Source organism: Pinus tabuliformis, chromosome 4_1 (genome assembly GCF_031772625.1).
Source record: "Pinus tabuliformis cultivar Carrire ecotype Pingquan chromosome 4_1, CPIR1, whole genome shotgun sequence".
Classification (NCBI taxonomy): domain Eukaryota; kingdom Viridiplantae; phylum Streptophyta; class Pinopsida; order Pinales; family Pinaceae; genus Pinus; species Pinus tabuliformis.
In genome coordinates this window covers 980,631,514-980,655,197 of record NC_142303.1, presented here as the reverse complement: position 1 = coordinate 980,655,197, position 23,684 = coordinate 980,631,514, and positions in this window count along the sequence as shown.

Sequence of the window (23,684 nt, the reverse complement as noted above, 5' to 3'; positions counted from 1 at the left end):
TCAACGTAGAGGAGCTTATGTATTGTGTATGTATTCTGCAATAGTACATGATCAGGATAATCTCTGTTGAATATGTGTTAAATTATTCAAAATTTCTACAAAAGACTGATGGCAGCTTATGACATTAAGGAGGAGAAAATGATCTTAAGTCATTTCAAGCCTAAAGTTCAACAACCACAGACAGTTGCGGACTACATAAAGACAAATCTAGAAGTCCTCGCCAAAGATATACACCCAATGGACCAAATTGAGCTACACAAGAAAACAGGCGAAATGGTCTATGCTACATTGGCAGACAAGGCAATGCTGGACCACCAACTGAAGGAGTCATTAATCAATACATCTGCCCAATTGGATTTGGAAAGAATATCTTCCTTGGCTAAAGACAATAGAATAAAAACCCTGGAGGAAATCATTGTTGAGCTAGGGCATGATCCTAAGGATGCCAAGGGCATCAAAGCCCTCATAAGGAAAAAGGAAGAAGATATTGATGCACTTAGAAAGCAATTGAGGCTACCTGCAACCATGCACCCACAAACTACAGAACTTGCAGAAGAGAAGGCAGAATGAGATACAATGGATTTGATGATGAGGATGAATCAAAGGATAATTCAAATGGAGCAAGAGTTGGAGAGAGCATTGCAGTCCAAGCAGGGAGATTTGACCTCCCAGCCACCTGAAACAACTCCAACAGTTGCCTCTGCCCATCCCACACTTGCAGCAGCAATCCCTCCTATCATCCCAGCATCAACAACAGGTACATCAACCACGGATGCTTCAGCAGTAGCAGCAATAACAACACCAGAATCTAGCATGAGTATGGAAGAAATGATGAGAGCAGTAAAAGAGCTAGAAGTCCAAATGACAGAGCTGAAAGAGGCCAAAGAAAAGTTTGCCAAGCTAGAGGTAAGCTATGACAAATCCAAGATAACAGTGGCTGAAAAAACAAGAGAAATAAAGGCCTTAGATAACAAAATAAAATCCTTAGAAAAAGAGCTTACTCTTCATAAAACTCTGGCTGAAATCAAGACAATTTTGTGGGCCAAAATTGGCCAGTCTATCACTGACCAATGGCAATCAATTCAGACGATACATGAGCAAATAGAATTGATAGGGATAGCTCAATTTGAGACTCAAAAGGCCAGAGCATTATTGGGAAACATGCCTGAACAGGCCAATAGAATGATTCAATGTTTGAATACTCATACTAAAGAACAACTAGCAGCTCAGATATCAGGAACAGAACAGACACCATTTTGATAGTGAAAAAGGTGCTGACCTTGAGGAATTTTGTATAGACTTTAGAAAGAAAGTGCCAGGAAATGCAGACAGAGATAAATGCCTTCAAAGAAAAGTTTGCAATATTGCATAGCAAAGGGTTACCCAGCCTATTGACCAGCAGTGGGAGACTGTTAACACATGAACAATATGCTAACAGGGTAAATACCTATGTTTCTAATCAAATTACAGCATCATCAAGCATGTCAGAAGACACAGTGCCTCCCTCCGTACAGAGTCTATATGACAAACTAGAAAATTTGTTCTACATTGAACATGAGATAAATCATCTTTTTGAAGTCCAGTCCAACTTCTACATGTATACTGAAGCTGATGAGACACTAATAAAAATACAATGACATCAGTTGCCAACAAACCAATGGTGGCAGGGAATGCTGGAGGTTTTACCGAGGTAAGTTTGGTTCTTTTTCTTTTTTATCAGCTACAGGTCAGCAAATTCAAATGCACGGGCCACCTATCAAAGAATAAAGACAGCAAAAAGAGGAAATCAGGTTGGGACTGCATCTCATTAAAGCAAGACCAAGCACCAATGACAAGGCCGGGACAACAACACAGCAAGACAGCAAACGCAGGAACGCAGATTTAAGACGCATCTACCAGCCGACTCACTCAGTCCAAAAAGTCAAATATACCTAACAGACTAAACAGCGAGCACACTAACATTTACTGCTGCATTCATTTCTCTCATTTACTTCTTCTGTAGAGTAGGTGAAGGAAGTTATTGCTTGATATCTTATCTACATGATATTTTGTATCTCCTTTTTGTATAAATACCTCCCCATGAGATGTATTTGGGGTTGGTGATTTACTCTCTGGACTGCGTTGTAATTCTGAGACTTGTTAATACAAAGGTTGTTGAATTTCATTGCTGCTGGACCGTTTGAATGTGGATTTGATGTTCTGGGACCTGCTACAGAATTCCTGTGTCTTTCTATGGATCAATAAGTTGTTCTAACCTACGTTTTATGTCTTCTGTGTTTACAAAATTCATATATGTTTCATAATCTTAGTAGTAGAGAAAAAGAATACCCCAGAATTTGTTTAAATACACTTTGTGTTCAATCTCTGTTATTAATTATGTTTTCTTCAGAGTTAGCATGAACAAGAATTCTTAGCTGCTCCTGTTTCCACTAATTCTTTCACTTTGAATATTTCCTAGGAATTCTTTACTGCTCCTTGATAATGTTCATTCACTTTCTCTCTGCCAACATGATGAAGGATTCTTAACTGCCCTTCATCCACTGGCTTTCATTCCACCAATTTCCAGATTTAAAAATTGTTCCAAAATCGATTATCTTGCTTTGTAACATTGCCCTTTACCAAAGAAAACACTCTCAGCAGTTCATCTTCATTGACCCCATTTGCCCAATGGCATAAACTATTCTAGACTTGCATCCCAGATCTGTTTAAGATCACCATCCAACAAACTTAAAACCAAACCCTGTGCATCATAACTAGCCTAAAATACTTCAAAAATAAAGCTAAATTACAAAGAGAGAGCCCTCTCAGGTTGCAGATTAGCTAGAATCTGCAGCTAAAAGATTGGTTAGTGGTTACCTCGACCGTATTCCCCCCTTAGAGCTTTCCTGGGAAACAACCTGAGTGATAACACTAATAAGGACACACACATATATGGGAACAATTGTTAATTAATCAGCAAAGGATTTCACAAAGAAACAATGATCATGCAAACAAGTAAGAACACACATTCAACAAGATGAACACCAAAGCCAAAAAATAGTTCATTTTCTTTAGTACATGTGAATACAAACATACATCGTAAACATTAAAAGGATAGTCTTACAACATTCATGATATATGCATAAAAGTGCATCGGCTCTAAGAGCTTCAAGACATTAAGTGAAAGTTCCAAGATACATAATTATAATGATGCATCACTAGCCCCAGTAGTGGAACATTAAGACACTACTTTCTCCTCAAAAGAATGATATTCTCTGCTATACCTAGCTTGAAAAGTCAAGGTGAAAAGTCATTTTCTTAATTATGAGGGTTGATTTATAGAAAATGAGGTGACCTTTCACCTCCCATGTGACTCTTGACCTCCCTCATGACTCTTGAGCTCCTACAAGACCTTTGGACTTCCTAATGACTTTTCACATTCCATGTGTGACCCTTGGGCTTCCACATTTTGGAAATTACAAAATTACATTCCACCAAAATGTGGCAAAATACATGGGATGACGCAGCATTCATGTGTTCACATTAAGAAGCTACAATTTGGCAACTGTGACATAAGACTTAATTGTAATATATTGATGTCAAGTTCTTCTCTTTGTTATTATGTTTTCAACTCTTCATGATTGATCTAAGATGTGCTTCATCTTCACCCTCCAAAGGGTTTGGATAAGTATTGGAACCTTCTAAGTCATCATGAGTGGTCATTTATCTATTTTAGTCCAAGATTTCTTCTTGAAACCTCTCCTTAATGACCTCCTTGAACATCATCTTTCCATGTTTAGATGATAGCACCTACAAATGAAGTTCGCTCATGACAAGACAAAATTAGTCCCAAATCATGTATTCCATCTTGTTTTCTCATGTAAGTTTTTGACTGTGATGGGATAGTGTGCAAATACTAAAAGAGAGGTCTTCCTTGACGCAATGCGCATGTTCAGAAGGTAAGAGGTGAGGGTCTAGCACTAGGAGTGCACAATGCACAATTATTGAGGAAGAGACTCTAAGTATTGGGTAGGTTTCCACTGCAAGGGCAAAGGGATGACCCTACTTTCCAAAAGGATTGTGAAATGCGCAATGAAGGGAAGGCTCATAAAGTCTTTGTGTAGAGGGGAATTCTAGAAGACAAGGGTGATAGGCTTTCTCACTTAGGATGTGCAGTGTGCAATAATAGAGAAGGAGTCCCTTGGTATTGCATAGGCTTCCACTAACAGGGGCTAAGGGATAACTTATTGTACACTAGGAGTGCTCTATGTGTAACACGAGTTAAATTTGATCAAGGCTTTGTATAGTGGGAAAGTGTAAGCAACAAGGGTTAAGTGATTGTGCTCTAGAGATGTACAATATGCAATGTGAAGGGAGTTGTCCTCAAGATGGGTGTAGATGGAAAGTGTAAGAAGGAATAGGCTCATAATTTAGGCTTGGAAGTGCACAATGCACTCATAACTTGGATGAAGTTTAAAGGTGTTCATAACTTGTGCATGATATGAGGACATGGAAAAACTCCAAAATTGGCTAAGTGTAACATTAGTATGATGAGACGGGGAGATTTATAGCATAAAAACAAGTCCTAAACATGATCATTCACACATACAAAATCAAGCACATGACAAGAATATGCATAGTACCCAAAACCAACATGTATACATTGAAATGACAACAAAGAAACACTTATTTCCAAGTATGACAGTTAGGATACAATAATTTACGACAAAGGTGTCGACTGCAATTAGGAAGTGTGTTATGTCATGGGAGTGTGTCCATCACATGTTCTTATGATAGATAACATCAACTAGTGCAAGAGAGTGCGTTGGACTTACGTTTAGAAAGTGTGTCAAGGTGCTCTTAACAAAATATGGGAGACCAAACGAAAGTGACACATGCGATGTTGAAATTGTAGCAAAAAAAGGCTTCATTTGGCTAGTGCCTTAGTCAAATGGATAAAATTCATTTTTCCACATCAGCGAGATGACTTGGATTGTAGTTAGCTAGAGTGACATGGCCTTGTATACTAGTTAAGTCAATAAATTCGAGTTTGTAGGCTAGAAGTAGAGTTGTGCATGAGTTTATTGCTAAGATCTAGCAATCTAGTTGAGTTATTGTTAGTTGAACTCAGTTAACTGAGCTCTAGTCATTATCTGAATGGATGGAAAAGGCACATTTGTATTTATATTTATATATTGTTGAGTGTACATTGATTTTGCACTAAGCAAGTGATCAATTCCCCTTGGATTTTTGCAAGGAAATAGGGAATTTCCCTATTATTTAGGAGCTTAATTTCTCTAGGATTGCATAAGGAAATAGGATGTTGGTTGAGGCTTGAATTGGCTAAGTGTTTCCCAGATAAAGTCAGGAAGAAAGAGAACAATTTTACAATGCAAGTGTGCTTCAGAGTTGAAGCAAGACATTGTATTTGTTTCTCTTTATCATATGAATTAGTGCAAAGCAGTAGAGGGGTTTTTCCCAGTTGGGTTCCCCTACAAAATCATTGTGTTCCATGTGTTTTGATGGTTGCATGTGTTTCTATCGTGTGTTTTCCTTTCCGTAGAATAGTAGAAGAAATTTATGTCTCTTGATTTCAGTTTGATTTCATTAGCAGTAGCAAATTTCTGGCAATATATACATGGTATTAGAGCCTCGAAAGACTACATAGAAACCTTGTTTCATATCTTCTCTCAAATAAATTTTGATTTGTAGATTTTTTGGTACATATTCTCTTTAGTGCAAGAAAAATGTCTTTCAACGAATTGACATTGGAGTATGAATTGGAGGGCACATCGAATTTTTTGCTTGGAAATACAGGATGGAAGTTGTCCTGGATGACAATTGAGTATGGGAACATATTCTAATTGATATTCCAAAACCAACAACATCAGATGCACAAGCACTTGCTCAGTGGAAGAAAGACACATCAAGATCCAAGAGGATTATTCTGGAGGGTGTCAGTGACCATGTGGTTTCAAACTCACATGGAAAGGAGACTCCTTTTGCAATGAGGAAAACTATCACAGGTTTATTCCAGTGTAGTAATGATGCTAGGAAATTGGCATTGAGAGATAAAATTAGGAGCATTTGAATGCAAAAAAATGAAACCATTCCTCAATACCTATCAAGATTCACTCAGGTTCCTAAAGAAGTAGGAGAAAATTTACCATCATCTAAACTTGTGAGCTTACCACTCGTTGGCCTTCCGAAATCCTGGCACAATTATATGGATTTAGTTAACGGAAGAGACAAGCTATCAGATTGGGAGATACTTTGGTCTGATTTGGTGCATGAGGAGATCAGAAAAAACACTAGAGATGGTGTCACATCCATTGCAGATGAGGAATAAGACTTTGCTCTAGTTGGTAAAGGAAAGAAGGCCAAAGGCATGAAGGCCCAAGGTGAGGCAGAATCTAGCCGGAACCATGGAGGGAGGAAAGACCTCAACAAAACAAAATGTTTTCATTACCATGAATATAGACACTTGAAACCAAGTATCCACACAAGAAATCCAACAAGGAGCTTGCAGCAGGAGCAAGAGGAGAATATTTCGCATCTCAATTCGAGTTATATTTCACCCTCTTTTCTTGCATGGCAAGAACAGTAGAGGGAGTGAGTGGTACCTAGATTCTATTGCATCATATCATATGACAGGAAACAAGGAATTCTTCAATAGCCTAAAAGAGAAGGATATCAAATTGCACATAGAATTTGGAGATGATGGGAGATATAGTACCAAAGGAATTGGTATTGCCACCTTTGAGAGGGATTCATGATCCCATCTTCACTTGAAAAATGTAACGTTTGTGCCTAGGCTAAAGAAAAATTTGATATATGTAGCTATATTGGAGGACATAGGTTATGATGTGGTTTTCAATAAGGGAAAAGATTTTATGAAGCATGTTGCTACTAGATAAGTGAAACAAATTGGTGTTCAAGTTAAAAATATCTACAATCTAGAGGTAGATTTCACCGTGCATGCAGTCATACCTCCAGGAGTGAGGTGGGGCGATGTAGATCCTTAGTCCCAGAGTATCAAAGATTTGGGTAGGGTCCATAGGAGAGCAGTAGCAGTTGTAGTATACTCTTCTCATGGATCATTACCTTTGCTATAGGGGCCCACAGTATTCAGTACAAAAAAGGATCAGTGCCAGTTGATGCAGTCAGACCTTGAGTGACAGTTGTAGACTAGTAGTATCTAGATGATCAAGAGACAATTGCAACTCAGAGGCTCAATTGATTAAGTATTTCAGATACTTCTCAATTGCAGTTGTTGCAGTGGTAAGAACAATAATGAGAGGGAGCTATGTTACAGTACATTCCTACAGAAGCGAGATTGGGGTTGTGTAGAACCATTTCTTTCTAAGAGGGAGTGTTGAAATTGTAGCAAGAACATGCTTCATTTGACTAGTGCCTTAGTCAAATGGAGAAAAATTGATTTTCCACATTAGCATGATGACTTGGATTGCAAATAGCTAGAGTGACATGGCCTTGTCTACTAATTAAATCAGAAAATTCAAGGCTTTTGGCTAGAAGTAGAGTTGTGCATGAGATGATTACTAAGATATAAAAATCTAGTTGAGTTATTGTTAGTTGAACTCAGTCAATTGAGCTCTAGTAATTAGTTGAGTGGATGGAAAAGGCACATTTGTATTTATAATTGTATATTGTTGAGTGTACAATGATTTTTTCACTGAGCAAGTGATTGATTGTCCCTGGATTTGCGCAAGGAAATAGGAAATTTCCCTATTATTTACGAACTTAATTCCTCAAGGACTGTGCAAGGAATTAGGAGGTTGGTTGAAGCTTGAATTGGCTAAGTGTTAGCTAGAGTAGATCAAGAAGCAAGAGAACATTTTTACAGTTTAGGGTGTGCTTCAAAGTCGAAGCAAGACATTGTAATTGTTTCTCTTTCTCATTTGAATTAATGCAAAGAAATGGATGGGTTTTTCCCAGTTGGGTTACCCTGTAAAATCATTGTGTTCCATGTGTTTTGATGGTTTCATGTTATTGCATGTGTTTCTATCGTGTGTTTTCCTTTCCACATAATAGTAGAAAAAATTTATGTCTCTTAATTTCAGTTCGATTTCATTAGAAATAGAAAAAATCTTGCAATTTCTACATGTGAAGACAAATGAAAGAAGAAAAAACACATGAAAGAATGAAAGAAAGTGAAATCGAAAATTGCAAATGAAAAACTGACACATGAAAAATAAAAGCGACAACTAATAAACTTGCTTGGATGATGGCACACTTGCAACCACGAGTGAGAGAATTCTCCTTATGCTCCAAAAGTGTGTACAGCTCAAAAACAAAAGATGAATGTGAGATGAGCTATGGATTGGTCTCTTTATATAGGTAGAGATGACATGCAATAAGGGTTAGGGTTTAGGAGTGCGCTTAGTGCATGTTGGGAAATTAGGAGCGAAGGATGAGTTGACCGCCACTAAGAGGTGTGATAGTACTAACTTGAAGAAGTGCGCTCTCACTGTCAACAAGGAGAGTGCATGCAATATCTTCAGAGGGTGCCCTTAAATTGTCACTGGGAACTACGCAATCATTTTTTTCAAGGACTGCACAATCACTCTTGGCAAGGAATGCACAATGAATGTTAGCAAGGAGCACACAATCAATACTGACAAAGAGTGCACAACATTGTCACTATGAAGTGTGCTTAGCCTATCTTGGAAATTGTGCTTGTGAAGACATCAAGATTTGGGCATGTGAAAGCAAATAGATTCGAAACTTAGGTTTCCTAAGGAAATGCTTTAACACTTAGAAAAATTGACCAAGCATGAAATTAATGAATCAAAATGACAGATCACATGATCATAAGGGGGCTCCAAAATTTTAATGGAGGAAAAATTTTGGAGGGTGTTTGTAGTAGCTACAACACTTGGCGATTCATTGGAAGAACCCCCACTTCTCTGTTTAGGTCTAGATTTAAGCATAAAGTATAGATTTTGGGAAGTATTGTCTCATCCCATAGATCACCCTAGCTTCCTTATTTAACCTGATTATAGATGTAGTCCCCTATGTTCCTCTTATCAGATTAGCACACACTTACATAATGGTAAAAATTCAAGTGTTTTGATTATAGAGTAGGAGCATGTAAATATGTGAGTGTAAGATGTTCAAAGTTATGTTGTCATCTCTAGTGTTGCTCCATTGCTAGCAATCATGTTCAGTACCTCAGTGGAGCCACTTCAAGGAATCACAAACATTGTTTTACTTCCAGCAAGCATGTTCAGTACCTTGGTTAAGTTGCTTGCCTCACCTCTCTACACGGGAAGTATTTCTCTTCTTTATCCCCTTATTTATCTTACCTAATTATGCACATCATCATTTTATAGGTGTTTATTTCGCCACGGGTGGAAGAGGGATCCCAACTTATTTTATGAGCAAGAGAGGTTGTTCCTTGTTTTATAGAGACTCTTATATATATATATATATATATATATATATATATATATATATAAGATTAGTTTGCTCGCTTAAGTTTTCTCCTTTCCCTTCTCTACTCGACTAAGTTGACATGTTAGAAACCAATCAATATAAATGGTCGATTCAAGGAATGAAGATCCTATTATAGGTATGAGCATTGTAGATCTACTAAGGCTTTTGTTTGAAATGAGTCATATTTTTCGTCTAAGCATCATCGTCTCTTAAAGATATTAGGCCCAAACAAAGAAGGGGATCAAAAGTTATCCAAGCATTGACAGTCATCACAAATCCCTTTTATCCTGTCACCACATTAACTCAAATCTAGATGAGACAACTTTCACATAAAATATTTATTTAGCAAAAAAATGTACAAGAGATGTGAAAACAAAACTCAAATAGGGAAGAAAATGCAAAATGCAAGGAGATGAATGCAGGGTGCAAAACAAAGGCATAATGCAACTAAAGTGTGGAAAGACTATGCAAAAAATGCAAGGAAGTACAACTACTTTAATAAAAGAATCACAACTAAACCTAAATCCTAATCTATCTAACTAGAAGGTCAGGATCATGTGAAATAAAATTTCCAATGTATCCACAAGAGTTGGTCCTGACTTGCAAGTACAAAAATATAAGCAATTAATACTGAGACGAAACAATGTGTAGAAATAAAAATGATTACCCGAATAAATTTCACAAGAAGTTGAAGGTTTTTACAACAAGAAGAAAGGTGTGCCATAACGACTTGCTTTATCCAAGTTGTGATCTTACCTTGATGTACATAATAAGTATCATGAATATCATGTAAGAGTGTTTCAAATATACATTCATCTGCATTTTCATTCTTAGCAAACATTGGATAGGATTGAAACTTATTATTAACAATAGACCTTTCCATGTAATATTCCTCTAGTCAATCAGTGATTCAATCCTGATATTTTGAAACAACCTGTTTGAAAACCCTGAAACTCTTTGGAAAATTAACTTCCAATCAATGTAATTGAGTTATAAAGAGAATATTGCAAGGGAGATTTGAATTGATCTTGTTCAAAAACCTTGTCAAGATTGTGAGGACCTAACATAACCGTTAGAAAAGTTGAAGTGTCTCAACTTCTCCATAGGAATCTGATCATTTAGATGATGGATCATAAATATCAATGGGCTTGATAAGATCAACCATTGTGAAACAACTATCATCAAATGTACCAATGGGAAAATGATTAATTGAGTGGAAATTGTTAGAAATAGTGTTATGATCAAATTGGTGGACTGGCATATAAGATTCTCGATTCTCCAATGGTTCCCTTTGTATCTGATTACATACTAGACCACCAATATGAGAGCTTGGTGAATTAAAAACAATTGTTGGCACTGTAAATTTTGGAAACCAATTAGTATACCAAGCTGAAAAATGATTAAAAGTATGTGTCAAATCAAATCTAGTATTCATATCAGCACAGGAAATTAATTTTCCAGCATGAGGTTTTTGATCCACCAAATGACTCAAGCGTTTACTAAACTCAAAAAGGATAGATTATACTAGAGAAAAAATGATTAGCTCCAAAACATAGACAAAAAGGATAAGGATTTGATTGTTCACAGAGGGGTTCAATAGAAAGAAATATTTTGGCCAATGATGATCTCTATCCTGATAACCAAAATGGTAGGCTTTGAAGCTACATGTGCATATGAAACTTTATGAATTCTAACCCTGGATTTAATACAAGAGATCTGCATGAAGAAGAATTAACCAAATGGGAATCTTATATCTGATCATAGACTCTATCTTGAGGATTAAGAGAATTAACCTCAAAATGCTAAAAACCCTTCAGGACTGAGCTTGCATTTAGTGAGACAATGTGAAGAAAAGATTTATGTGAGAATATATAGATCTAATCAAGTTTAGGTACCCCATCAGGATCGCGAGAACCTGACATATCCATCAGTGGAAGTTGAAGTGCCTCGACTTCCTCGTGAATCCCAAAACCTTCAAATGTTGAAAGATAAAAATTTGAGGGCTTGATCAACCTGGCATTTCTATATAAACCAAATCATTACCAACATAATAGGTATTGTTGAGTTTACATATTTGATCAAGTATTTCAACATTAATAAATAGATTTCTTAATTCATAAGTTTCTTTTGCTTTTAGTTTTGAAGATACATAGATCAGATAGATTTCGTGAACAACCTGAATTGAAGGATTAACCCCATGCAAAACTAAAGATTGCAAGGCATAAAATGAATGGTTAATAATTTCATTGTCTTCTCCTTCATTAGATGTGACCTTACCACCTCATGTTGCTTTGAAATTTGGTTCATCATATTGTGAATCTAAATAGCATGGCATATTTTCATCCTCAGTTAATTCATTACATATGATAGGACACAAGGGATGTTGAGTTGTGGAAGAAATTCCTGTGAGAAATTCTTCTATGATCAAATTAGATTCTAGATCTAAGCTTTTCAAATCCATGTCTTATTGAGAAACCAAGAGGTCAACCTATGTATTTGGGCACTCATCACCATGTGTAATGAAGACATTATCATCCGGGTGATGGTTTTCCAAGGCTATATTTTGTTTAAGATCTTTAGTTTTATTTGAATGATTGTTGTCATCACAAAATTCTTGACCATTCAAGAATGTAGAAGCAACATCTTGACAATGGGGGATTTTGAAAAGGGAAGAGATAGAGAATGTGTCTTCATCCTTTTTCTCCTTTACTTGTGAGATGTGGTCACCTTGTACCTAATTACCATTTTGACCAGTAAATTCAGAATCAAGAGTATATGAATCAATTGTTGGTGGAGCGGATTAATCGAGAAAATGAGATGTGGATGATAAAGAATGATAGGTATCCCTTGAAGAAACAATAATTTTGATCATATCATATTCAATATTTATACTATGCAGATTAATGTCATCTCAAGGAATCAAGGGATAAATCTTCTCCTCAGGCTCCATGAATTTATTAGAACAGTCAAAGTTTCCCTGGATGAAATCTTGATGAGGAAAAGGAGATGAAGGTGGGATAAGTGGATCAACAATTTTATTTTCAGATTTCCCAATGTCAGCATCTGTATGAGGGACCATTTTTTTTGGTAATGAGAAAAGAGGAGGAGAAGGGGAAAAGTGGTGGAAAATTCCTCCTCTGTAATTAGAGGTGCCTCATAGTAGATATAAGTTGGAAGAGAAAAATCAACCAGGGATTTAGATTCAAATTGTTTCAAAGATATTTGAACCAAATGTTGAAACTTTTCACCCATGAAACCCCAATCCACACCTTCTTAAAATAATTCATAGCAAAGTTGAAGAAGTCTATCAACAAAATCCTCTAACGATTCATCAAATTTTAGTCTAAGTTGATTGATCCTATTATATACATTTCAATAACCATACCTGTCAAAGGCTTGATGAAGCTCCTTGAAGAGTTTTTCGAATGAATGAATGGAAGAAGTTGGTAAAGTGTGACACCATTGTTTAACTCGACCTTCAAGTGTGGGGATGAATAATTTACAAGCAACATCTTCACAATTCACTTCATAAAAATCACAAAACTCAATAAATTGAAGTGAAATGTTCAGGTACAGATTTTTCACCCTCGTCATCAAACTTTATTTGTCACAAGTTGTAAATTATTTATGTGGGGATTGTACGATTGACTCTATTAGAAAAGCATCTCGGGATTATGATTTAGGAATGAGTCATTCAATATGAAAGATTCAAATTAGACTCAAAGTTGATCTTGTCATCTCACCCTCCTTCTAGCACCAAATTTGTTAACGATGTTGGATGCAGCCAATAGTAGGTGGTCTCCCTAGTATGAAGTCTTAATTATATCTCACACCGATCAGGATATGAGCCCCATTTGGAATAAAGGCCTAGCTTCAATTTATTATTATATATTTTCCTTGGATGTAATGACAACATAAGAGAGCATACATATACTTTTGAGATAAGCAAGTAAGTTAGCTTTGTGAAACATTGATTGCAATGTATATAAAGTACTTTCACGAAAGGGAAAAGAAAGAGTGAGACTTTAGAAGAAAAGTAATAGTACTACACTAATAAAGACACACCTATATCATTAATTTATCTGCAAAATAGTTCACAAAGTAACAACGATCATGAAAGCAAGTAAGAACACACATTAAACAAGATGAATACCAAAACCAACGAAATAGTTCATCTTCTTTAGTATATGTGAATACAAACATACATCGTAACCATTAAAAGAATAGTCTTACAACATTCACAATGTATTCATGAAAGTGTGCTGACTCTGAGAGCTTCAAGATACTAAGTGAAATTTTGAAGATACACAAATAAAATGATGCATCACTAACACCAATAGTGGAACATTAAGCCACCACTTACTCCTAAAAAATATGATCTTCTCTCCTATGCCTAGCTTGAGAAGCCAAGGTGAAAAGTCATTTTCTTGAGTTATGAGGGTTTATTTATAACAAATGAGGTGGCCTTTCACCTCCCATGTGACTCTTGAATTCCCTCATGGCTCTTTATCTCCTACAAGAACTTTGGACTTCCTAGTGACTTTTCACATTCCATGTGTGACCCTTGGGATTCCACACATTTTACATTTTCAAATTTTCGAAATTACAAAATTACATTCCACCAAAATGTGGCAAAATACATGGGACAACGCAATACTTGAGTTCACATTGAGAAGCTACAATTTGGGGACTGTGACATGAAAATTCATTGTAATGTATCGATGCCAAGTTCTTCTCTTTGCTACTATTTCTTCAACTCTTCATGATTGATCTAAGATGTGCTTCATCTTCACCCTCCAAATTGTTTGGATAATTATTGGAACCTTCTAAGTCAACATGAGTTATCATCTATATGTCGTAGTCCAAGATTCCTTTACTTCTGCATGGTAGCATATTTGTGTCTCATCTCCACAAGTGTCTTCTTGAAACCTCTCCTTAATGACCTCCTTGAACATCATCTTTCCATGTTAGGATGATAGCACCTGCAAATGGAGTTCACTCATGACAAGAAAATATTAGTCCCAAATCACCCATTCTATTTTGTTCGCTCATGTAAGATATTGATCGTGATGGGACAGTGCACAAATATTGAAAGAGAGGCCTTCCTCGGCGTAGTTTGCATGTTCAAGATGCAAGATATGAGGGTTTGGGAACTTGGAATGCGTAGTGTGAAGTGATTGATGAAGAGACTCTAGGTATTGCACAGGTTGCCACTGCAAGGGCCAAGGGATGAACCTACTATCCATTAGGATTTTTCCATACATAATGAAAGGAAGGCTCATCAAGGCTTTCCACAGAGGGAAATTCTAGGAGACAAGGGTGATAGGATTTCTCACCAAGGATGCGCAATGTGTAAAAATAGAGAAGGAATCTCTTGGTATTACGTAGGTTTCCACTCCAAGGGGCTAAAGGAGACCTTATTGTCCACTAGGAGTGTGCAATGTGCAACACAAGTCAAGTTTGATCAAGGTTTTGTGCAGTGGGCAAGTGTAAGCAACAAGGGTTGAGTGACTGTGCTCTAGAGATGCACAATGCGCAATGTGAAGGGAGTTGTCCTCAAGATGGGCATAGAGGGAAAGTGTAAGTAGCAAGAGGCTCATAACTGAGGCTTGGAAGTGCACAATGCACTCATCACTTGGTTGAAGATTAAAGGTGTTCATAACTTGTGCATGATATGAGGACAAGGATAAAATCCAAAATTGACTAAGTATAAGATCAATAGGACAAGACAAGGAGATTTAGAGCATACAAACAGGTCCTAAACATGGTCACTCACACATACACAATCAATCACATCACAAGAATATGCATAGTACTTAAAACCAACATGTATACATTGAAATGACAACAAAGTGACGCTAATTTCCAAGTACGATAGTGAGGATGCAAGACTTTACAAAACAGGTGTCAACTGCAATTAGGAAGTGCGCCATGTCATTGGAGTGTGTCCAACACATGTTCTTATGATAGATAACATCAACTAGTGCAATAGAGTGCATTGGAGCTACCTCTAGAAAGTGTGCCAATGTGCTCTTAACAAGATATGGGAAAGCAAGTGAAAGCGACACATGCAAGAGAAAAAGTGACATATGCAAGAATGAAAGCAAGCGAAAGTGAATCTTACAAAAGAAAAAGTGGCACATGAAAAATAAAAAGCAAGCAGACTTACCTAGATGATGGCACACTTACAACCACGAGTAAGAGAATGATCCTTGTTCTCCAAAAGTTCGTAAAGCTCAAAAGTGAAATATGAATGTGAGATGATCTTTGGGTTGGTCTCTTTATATAGGGAGAGCTGATGTGCAATATCAGTTAGGGTTTGTGAGTGCGCTTAATGCATGTTGGGAAACTAGGATCCAAGGGTGAGTTAACTGCCACTAAGAGGTGTGATCATACTAACTTGAAGAAGTGCGCTCTTGCTATCAACAAGGAGTATGCAATCACTTTCTACAGAGGATGCCCTTACACTATCACTGGGAATTTCACAATCATTGTTGGAAAGGACTATACAATCATTGTTGACAAGTATTGTACAATGACTGTTAGCAAGGAGTGAGTAGTCATTGTTGACAAAGAGTGTGCAACACTATCACTATGAAGTGTTCTTAACCTATCTTGGAAAGTGTGATTGTGAAGACATCAAGAGGGGAAATTTTTGGAGGGTGTTTATAGTAGCTACAACACATTGATGGTAACACATACTCCCCCTGTGACCATTGCTCCCCTTGACTCCATGGTTATGATCATATTTTCCTGATTTCTCTCCTCCTTTGACATTAGTGGAAAAGGGTTACTCCCCCTTATGGCATGTCTTTCTCTATCTCCTTGCAATATGCCTTTCTCTTATTACTTCTCTCCCTATGTTATGTTTCTTATGGCTTGCCATAGCTGATTTTACCTGTCCATATGCATCAACAACAATAAGTCCTTTCACAATTCTACTTATAACTTTTCCTATCAAATCTTGTACTCCATTAAAACAACCCATAATGTTGAATGCTACTCTCATGATTTCTTCCATCCACCAACCTGTCAAAGGATAGATCTTCAAAAGTGCAACCAAGGCTACATACACTCTCCCTCTTCATCATTCACAGAATAGGGAATCTTTAAACTACCTTTTTCAAAATAATGTGTGAACCAACTTTGTCGCTACGACATCCTTGACATCTTCCTTTGTAGATTCATCATGACCCTTTGACTTTACAAAACTTGAGAGCACAACTGTTGAGATATTTTTTTATTCACTTAATCTTCTTTCTTTTTCTTTCTTCTCCAAACTTCTTGTACCTGATTTTAGGGTTCACATTCTTGGAAGATTCCATCTTGTATCTGCAATTTCAAGTTATATTCCCACAATTATGATATTCGTAACATTCAATGTTGAACCTAAATGATGGAGCTAGTGACATATACTTTCCACTAGCAATATCATTATGAAATTTTTCCTACAATCTTTCAAACTTGCTTCTATGGTTTCGATAATTTCCTTGATAATCACCCCTATCATACATTCTACAATCCCTAGCAATATGTTCAAAGTTGGAACATGAAAAACAATAACCATTAAACATGATAGGGTACTTGAATGAGACATGCTTTCTTAAAGGAGGCACAATCCCTTGTTGATCCCTATCTTGACTACTTCAACATTACTTACTAGATCAACTTCAATCTTATTTTGTCCTTTAATTCAAATCGGCCCTTGAGGTATCTTGCTATTAGGCTTCTTGTCAATCTTGCTCTATGGGGTCTTGGAGCTTGTGTCTTTTGGCTTCTTCAAGTTGGGTTTTCAAATAAATGTTCTATTCTTCTAGTTCTCTAATCCGTTAAAAAAAATTTGTTTCAAGTTTATCTTGGTCCTCAAATTTTCCTTTGAGATGATTGGTTAACAACTCATCTTTGCTTCCTGCTTCTTTTGCCTTTACCTCTAAGCGAGTAATTTCTTGTTCCTTTTCATTAATGACATGATTCTTCCTTTTAACATCTTACATTTTCTCCTTGAGGCAGTGTATTTTTTCAGTAGCTACGTCAAGTTCCTTTTGCTTTTAACTAGCTTCTACTACAAATTCCTCTAATTGACTTGTCAAGTTTTTCTCTTTCTTTTCAACTTCCTAAGTCTTAGAAGGGAAAATTCTTCTTCAAGTACCTAATTTCATTTTCTTTCTTTATTAATATCACATAAGGTGCTAATAAATTATGCTTCCAAATCTACTACTACTTCATTTGCTTCACCTGAATGATAATCGTCATCATCATTTTGAACTACATGCTTCTTTGAGTAGAGATCATGGAGCTTCTTCCAAAGACTTTTAGTTGATAAGCACTAATCAACTTTGGCTTTTACAACGTCTAACATAGCACTGAAAATGACATTCATAGCTTTTGTAGTGTGCCTTCTAGATTTGTCTGTGAATGTGTTTTGAAAAACAACGAATTTCCATACATCATATCCATGAGCTTGCAAATGGACTTGCATTCCGGATTCTCATATTTCATATTGGCTTCATCAAATTCAAAAACTAGTAAACCAACTTGATTCACTTCATTAACTGCAACATTGGAGACTTCCTTGGACTCTTTTGAGCTTTTCTTTAACTTTCTCATCTCTGCACTCTGAAATCTGCCTTCCAGCTGTTAAGTTGCTCAACATCCCTATCAAATGTAACATTGGAACCCAATGTTTCCCTTTACTTCAACACAAAGGTTTCCCTTTGACTTCAACGCAAAGGTGGTGGTGGCTATTACAGGTGTCAATAAGATGATTGGCTTTGTGGCCACGCTAACACTCCGATTAATCGATGCCATGAAAACACCAACAGATTAGCCTTTGATCTTTCTGAGATCCGCATACATTGCTTTTGTTGTTTAAATTTCGTTGTGGTGATATGGTAGTCCACGATTTAGCCTTTGATCTTTCTGAGATCCGCATACATTGCTTTTGTTGTTTAAATTTCGTTGTGGTGATATGGTAGTCCACGATTTCAGTGCAGCATGATTTGGAACCCTGGATTTATATGCATTGTCAACACAGATCGTTCCTTTTCATAGACCATCGAATCACTTCCTCGCGCACTGAGTTTTGATATATCGCATCTCCACACAGATTGCGCGTACTAGCAATACATCCCTGCAATGGCGTGCGAGAGAAAACCCAATGAAAGGCCAATGATAAAAAATTAGGCCCACGAAAGAACCAGAGATAAAATAATTTTATGCTTAGGAAATTTGGCCTCCCATAGAAGATTGGCGTGAATTCTTAATAGCCTCAGAATACCGCAGACATAAGTGTTTTTAATCCATGTCATTTTGTGGAGAATTCGACCACAATATATAGATGTTGAAGGGGTACACTAAGGGAGTCAACCTAGACTTTTGGAGGGATGCTGACCCTTCAAGATTCAAATTTTGAATTAACCCCTCATAAAATGAGGCTGACTTTGAATTCTGATTTGATATGAAACCAAAGCCTCATAACCAATAATAATATCTTGATCATAAAATATTTAAATGGATTACTTAATGAAGGCCTGTCGCATTATCTCCTTCCTCATAATCAATGAGAATATCTTGATCATAAAATATTTAAGGAGTTGTCTTTAGTGCGATTTTTTGGAGATTCCGGTGACGGAATCCGGCGGAAAAAATTGTGGTTAAATCTTGATTTGTATTATTTAAAATGGTTTTTTAACTGCATATTTGGATTCAGCACCCTCAAAAACCCCTGGGACGCTTTGATTGTGCAGAAATTCGCTATCAAACTTGCGATTTCAATAAATTGCTGCCGGATTTTGACCGGAAAAACCCACTGGAAAAGCTTCCAAAAAGTCTCTTTAAAGACAACTCCTATATTTAATATGATTATTTAATGAAGTCATGCCACATTATTTCCTTTTGGGGTTATTTGACCAATAAATGGGGTTTTAATTTTACAAAGTTATATCTTATCAACCAAGAGAATTTAAGCCATTAGAATTGGCATGATGAGGAGAATTAATTGACAAAGATGTTGAATCCAAACAACCTGAGCTTTAATCAATGCAATCTAGACAAATATTAAGAGTATTCAAGAACCGATGTTGGAATCAATGACAACACCATAGAAAACACACTCAAGATCCTAACCTTAGCCTCCCCACACCTCAAATTACTAGAAATATTAAAGAAGAATGTGATATGTTTCAAAGCCATATAGGTCATTATCATCACTGTGATCGGGATATATGGATCTAGAGGAGGAATAACAAAACCTATAGATTGAGAGGTGGAAGGACATTCCATGCAAGGTTTATCTATCATTAACAATTGATAGAGGGCTTTAGCAAGTAGCTAGGGAAAACCCCTAGCCACCACAGTCTCACCTAAGGAGAGCATTGCGATCAGTGTCAATACTTTATATTTTAATTATTTTTAAACAACATTATAACAAATGTTAACAATAGATTTTTTTCTATTTTTTTTCCCAAACGAAGAGGCTTACAATACTCAAGGCTATTGGTCTAGCCTTTATTGATACAATCTCAAGACCTTGACATCAATTACATTATCACATGCAATGAAACATGGTCAATTGAAATAACTCATCAATGGTTTTTAAGGTGAAGACTTCCACTTCTCTTAAATGATTTTAGGCCTTAGGGTGACCTATATCCTTATGTCTAAAGAATATGAACTATTAGTCAATCATAAGTAGTTTTAAATCATACTCTAGAATGAATAAGCATTATTTCAGCTTTTCGCTATATCCATAAAATAGTCAATAAAGTAGTCAATATCTCATCTCGGTCACCATCAAGGCTAATAATAAAAAAATAATATACAATTAAATAATATATAGCTTTGATTCTATACAATTTAATTAAAACTAGCATTTGCACCTAATGTTGCAAAGGACACGCCGTAAGGCATAGTGTGTGGAAGAATATTGAAATGTGAATAGGCTTTTGGGAAGGTAGGAAGATGAGATTGGACAAGGTAATTAGTGTTTCAAGTGGGGAACAAGACTTTCAAGCTCCAAAGCCATTAAGTGATATTCTGAAGAAAAAATGGAAAGTGGCTCAAGAAAATGGTGACAATGAAGGAAATATACCTACAGAAGGGCAGGGTCAGGCCATTCAGAGTTTCAATTTGAGCAAGGGAAATGATGGCTTGCCACCACCTGAAAAAGATGTTGAAGAGGGAGAACTTCCAGTTGCTGACAGTGATACATCTGAACTGCCCACTTTTACTCCTGGGGTGGATGACACTGAGGCATCCAATGACGTGGATACTCTTGTAGAAGACAAACTATCAGCCTTTTCAAATAAAGCAAAGCCTGTTGTAGTGGATGACCAGGAAGATGCAGTAATGAATGATGCTGTTCACAACAATGAAGATGAATATGTTGACCATGAAGAGTATGATTTGGAACATGCAGAGAATGAGGACAATGAAGAGTGGGAAAGGAATGAAGATGAGCAAGAAGATGAAGACTTTCTAGAAGATGATGATGACAACGACTTTGCTAGGAAGCTTGGTGGCATCTTCTCTTGATTTGTGACTTGTATTAGAAGATATATTGAAAGTTGTTTGCAAATCTGTGCATGTATTAGCAAGCACAATGGTGGGTTTCTGTTGTAGTTTTGCTTGGAATGTCAGTGTAAAATGTCAATTTCATGTGTTGCTTGACATGATTTTCTCGCAGCTATTCAAGATAATTGTTTCTTTTGTCTCTACTGAATCTTGTTAATGATGATACAGATCCTATTTGTTTAATATTATAGAGGAGCCTATGCAGAAACAAATATCATAACTTAATTTTAGAGCATATTATGCTTCTCAGCAGAGGGATCAATGATGCCTTTGAATCAATTACCTCATTGGCATTTGCAGCTACTAGCATTTGAATAATGTAGACGTTGGTAAATATTCTTAATTATATGAAGACGATAACACTTTGCAGCTGCAACTGTGAACAATAGGTGATTCCTCCTGTAATCTGCGGAATTTTAAGGCATTGAGTATTAAATAACTGGCAGATGATTGTTTTTTAGTTTTCATATTGTCATTGTAATGCGAACATTTTGTCTCGGAAATTTTTACAGTTGCTTCTGATCATTCCAAAATTTCAATAATATTTGAATTACATGAAAGTATTTTTCTATTCGAGTAACACTATGGGTTAATTATTTCGATGTCTCCATAGTTGAAGATACCTTGGTATTTTTTTTTGTTTTAATATATTTATTAATTTGTGGTGGATATAAAATGGGTATATACTATATAGTATTGGGATATTTATGGTTTTTCATGTTCTGTAAAAGAAATTGTTGCATTTGAAGTTGTTTGTGAAGTATCCTTACAATTCCTCTATTAAAAAAATTATATTATTATAATACGTTGGTTGTCTGGCGAGTTGAATGAAGATGACATATCCAAATAAAATTTATGCAGCTTTGTGAAATTCTATGCGGAAATGTGCCAACTAAAAAGATTCATTATTTTATCATTAAAAAAACCTAATTTATTATTTTATTGTGTAAATGCCATCATTTCCGTTAAAAATGGGACAATCATCCACTGAATAACTGGGAATGATAAGCCTTTGTTCAATTCTATTTTTTGGGAGCTCCAGAAAGTGGCAGCGTTGCTGCAACTGTATGTAGAATTGATGCAACATTTTCTTATTCAAAGGTTGAAACAACCCTTTTTCACAAAAAGTACAGTAGATCTATGGACAGTGTTGTAATTGGTGTACACTTGGCTAAAGTATATAGTGGGATGGATTTTGGAAGACGCATCTAGCACATTTTTTACTGTACTATGGAATTTCATTAATAATATAAATATGCACAAAAATATTTACAGAAACCTTGGCAGAATCTGTTAGCTTGAGACTTTCAGGACAGTTTGATCAAACAATGTTATGTTGAGAGACTTTGAGGACATTTTTGATAATTCAACGTTCATGTAAACCTGGAAAATGGTTTTCAAAAGAGCAAATGCTTAAGTTGCGATCAATTTTGCATTTTAGAGAAAACAATTGTATGTACCTGTGTTGTATTTGTAACATTTTCTTTTATCAATAATGGTTATGTTTTGCATGAGGAGAGGGTTTTAGTTGAACTGGTTAGTGGTGTAATACAAACACGGACTGCAACCTTCTCATAAAATAGTCATAGCCAGTTTCAAGCTATTCTGCTCTGGTCGATTCTACATATCAAGTAGGTATACTTTCTTTGTATAATTTTTGTTTAATCTATTTATGACACTAACTTGTGTATCTGTGTTTCTGTTTCAGCCACTAGATGGCTTGTCAGGAGGACCAACACCAGCAATAGCACCACCATCGTCCTCAACATCGTTACTGGCATCTGGCACAGCAAACAAACCGAAAGTTCCCTGCTAATTTTTCCAGCAGGGATATTGTGTAAAGCGTGATAAGTGCCATTTTTTGCATGGTCCATTTTTAGGAGCTAATCTAACTTCTCAAAAGACAACAAAACCAAGTCCAGTAGTTACAGAGCCTCAGGCAAGTGGGAAACAAACAGTTAATGAAACTTAATGCAACAAAGATGGAAAACATCCATCTGATTTAAGCTTTCCCAAAGCAGTACAATCACTTGATCCTAATGCAGTGCAGTCAAGCAACCCCATGACATTGGAGTCAAACAACTTTCAGGCAGTGCAGTCAAGAAACCCTGTGCTAGCAAAGGCAAATAACTTCAAGGCATCACAGTCAAGTAACCCTGTTGCATTGCAGTCCAATAACTTCCAAGCAGGGCATTTGGGCAATCTTTTAACACTGCAGTCAAATAATGTCAATGAAACCCAGTTGCAAACACAAGCTAGACATGTCTCTCAATCAAGATCTCAGGCTACCTATATAAAGGGAAGTCGACATGAAGTTGAACAATTTTTGCCAAAGATTGAACCTACAAGACAAAGGATACATGATGCTTCAAGAAATAGGTCTCGGATACGCCCGTATCATCCTCTAGAAGAGAGACTACAAAATGGATTAGAATCGGAGGGTTTGCTGGGTGGATCATCGCCAGGATTTGATGTACTTGTGGATGATGGACCTGACTAGCTAAGCCATCGGGAGGATGCTCATTACTATAAACATGATATGGAATCTGGAAGAGATGCAATCAATGGTCGAGAAAGAAATATGCACAACAAACGAGAGATTGTCCGAACTGGCCACTATGATGCTGAATTTCAGTATGACCATGGAGCTTATGAACCATATAAAAACAGGGGATATG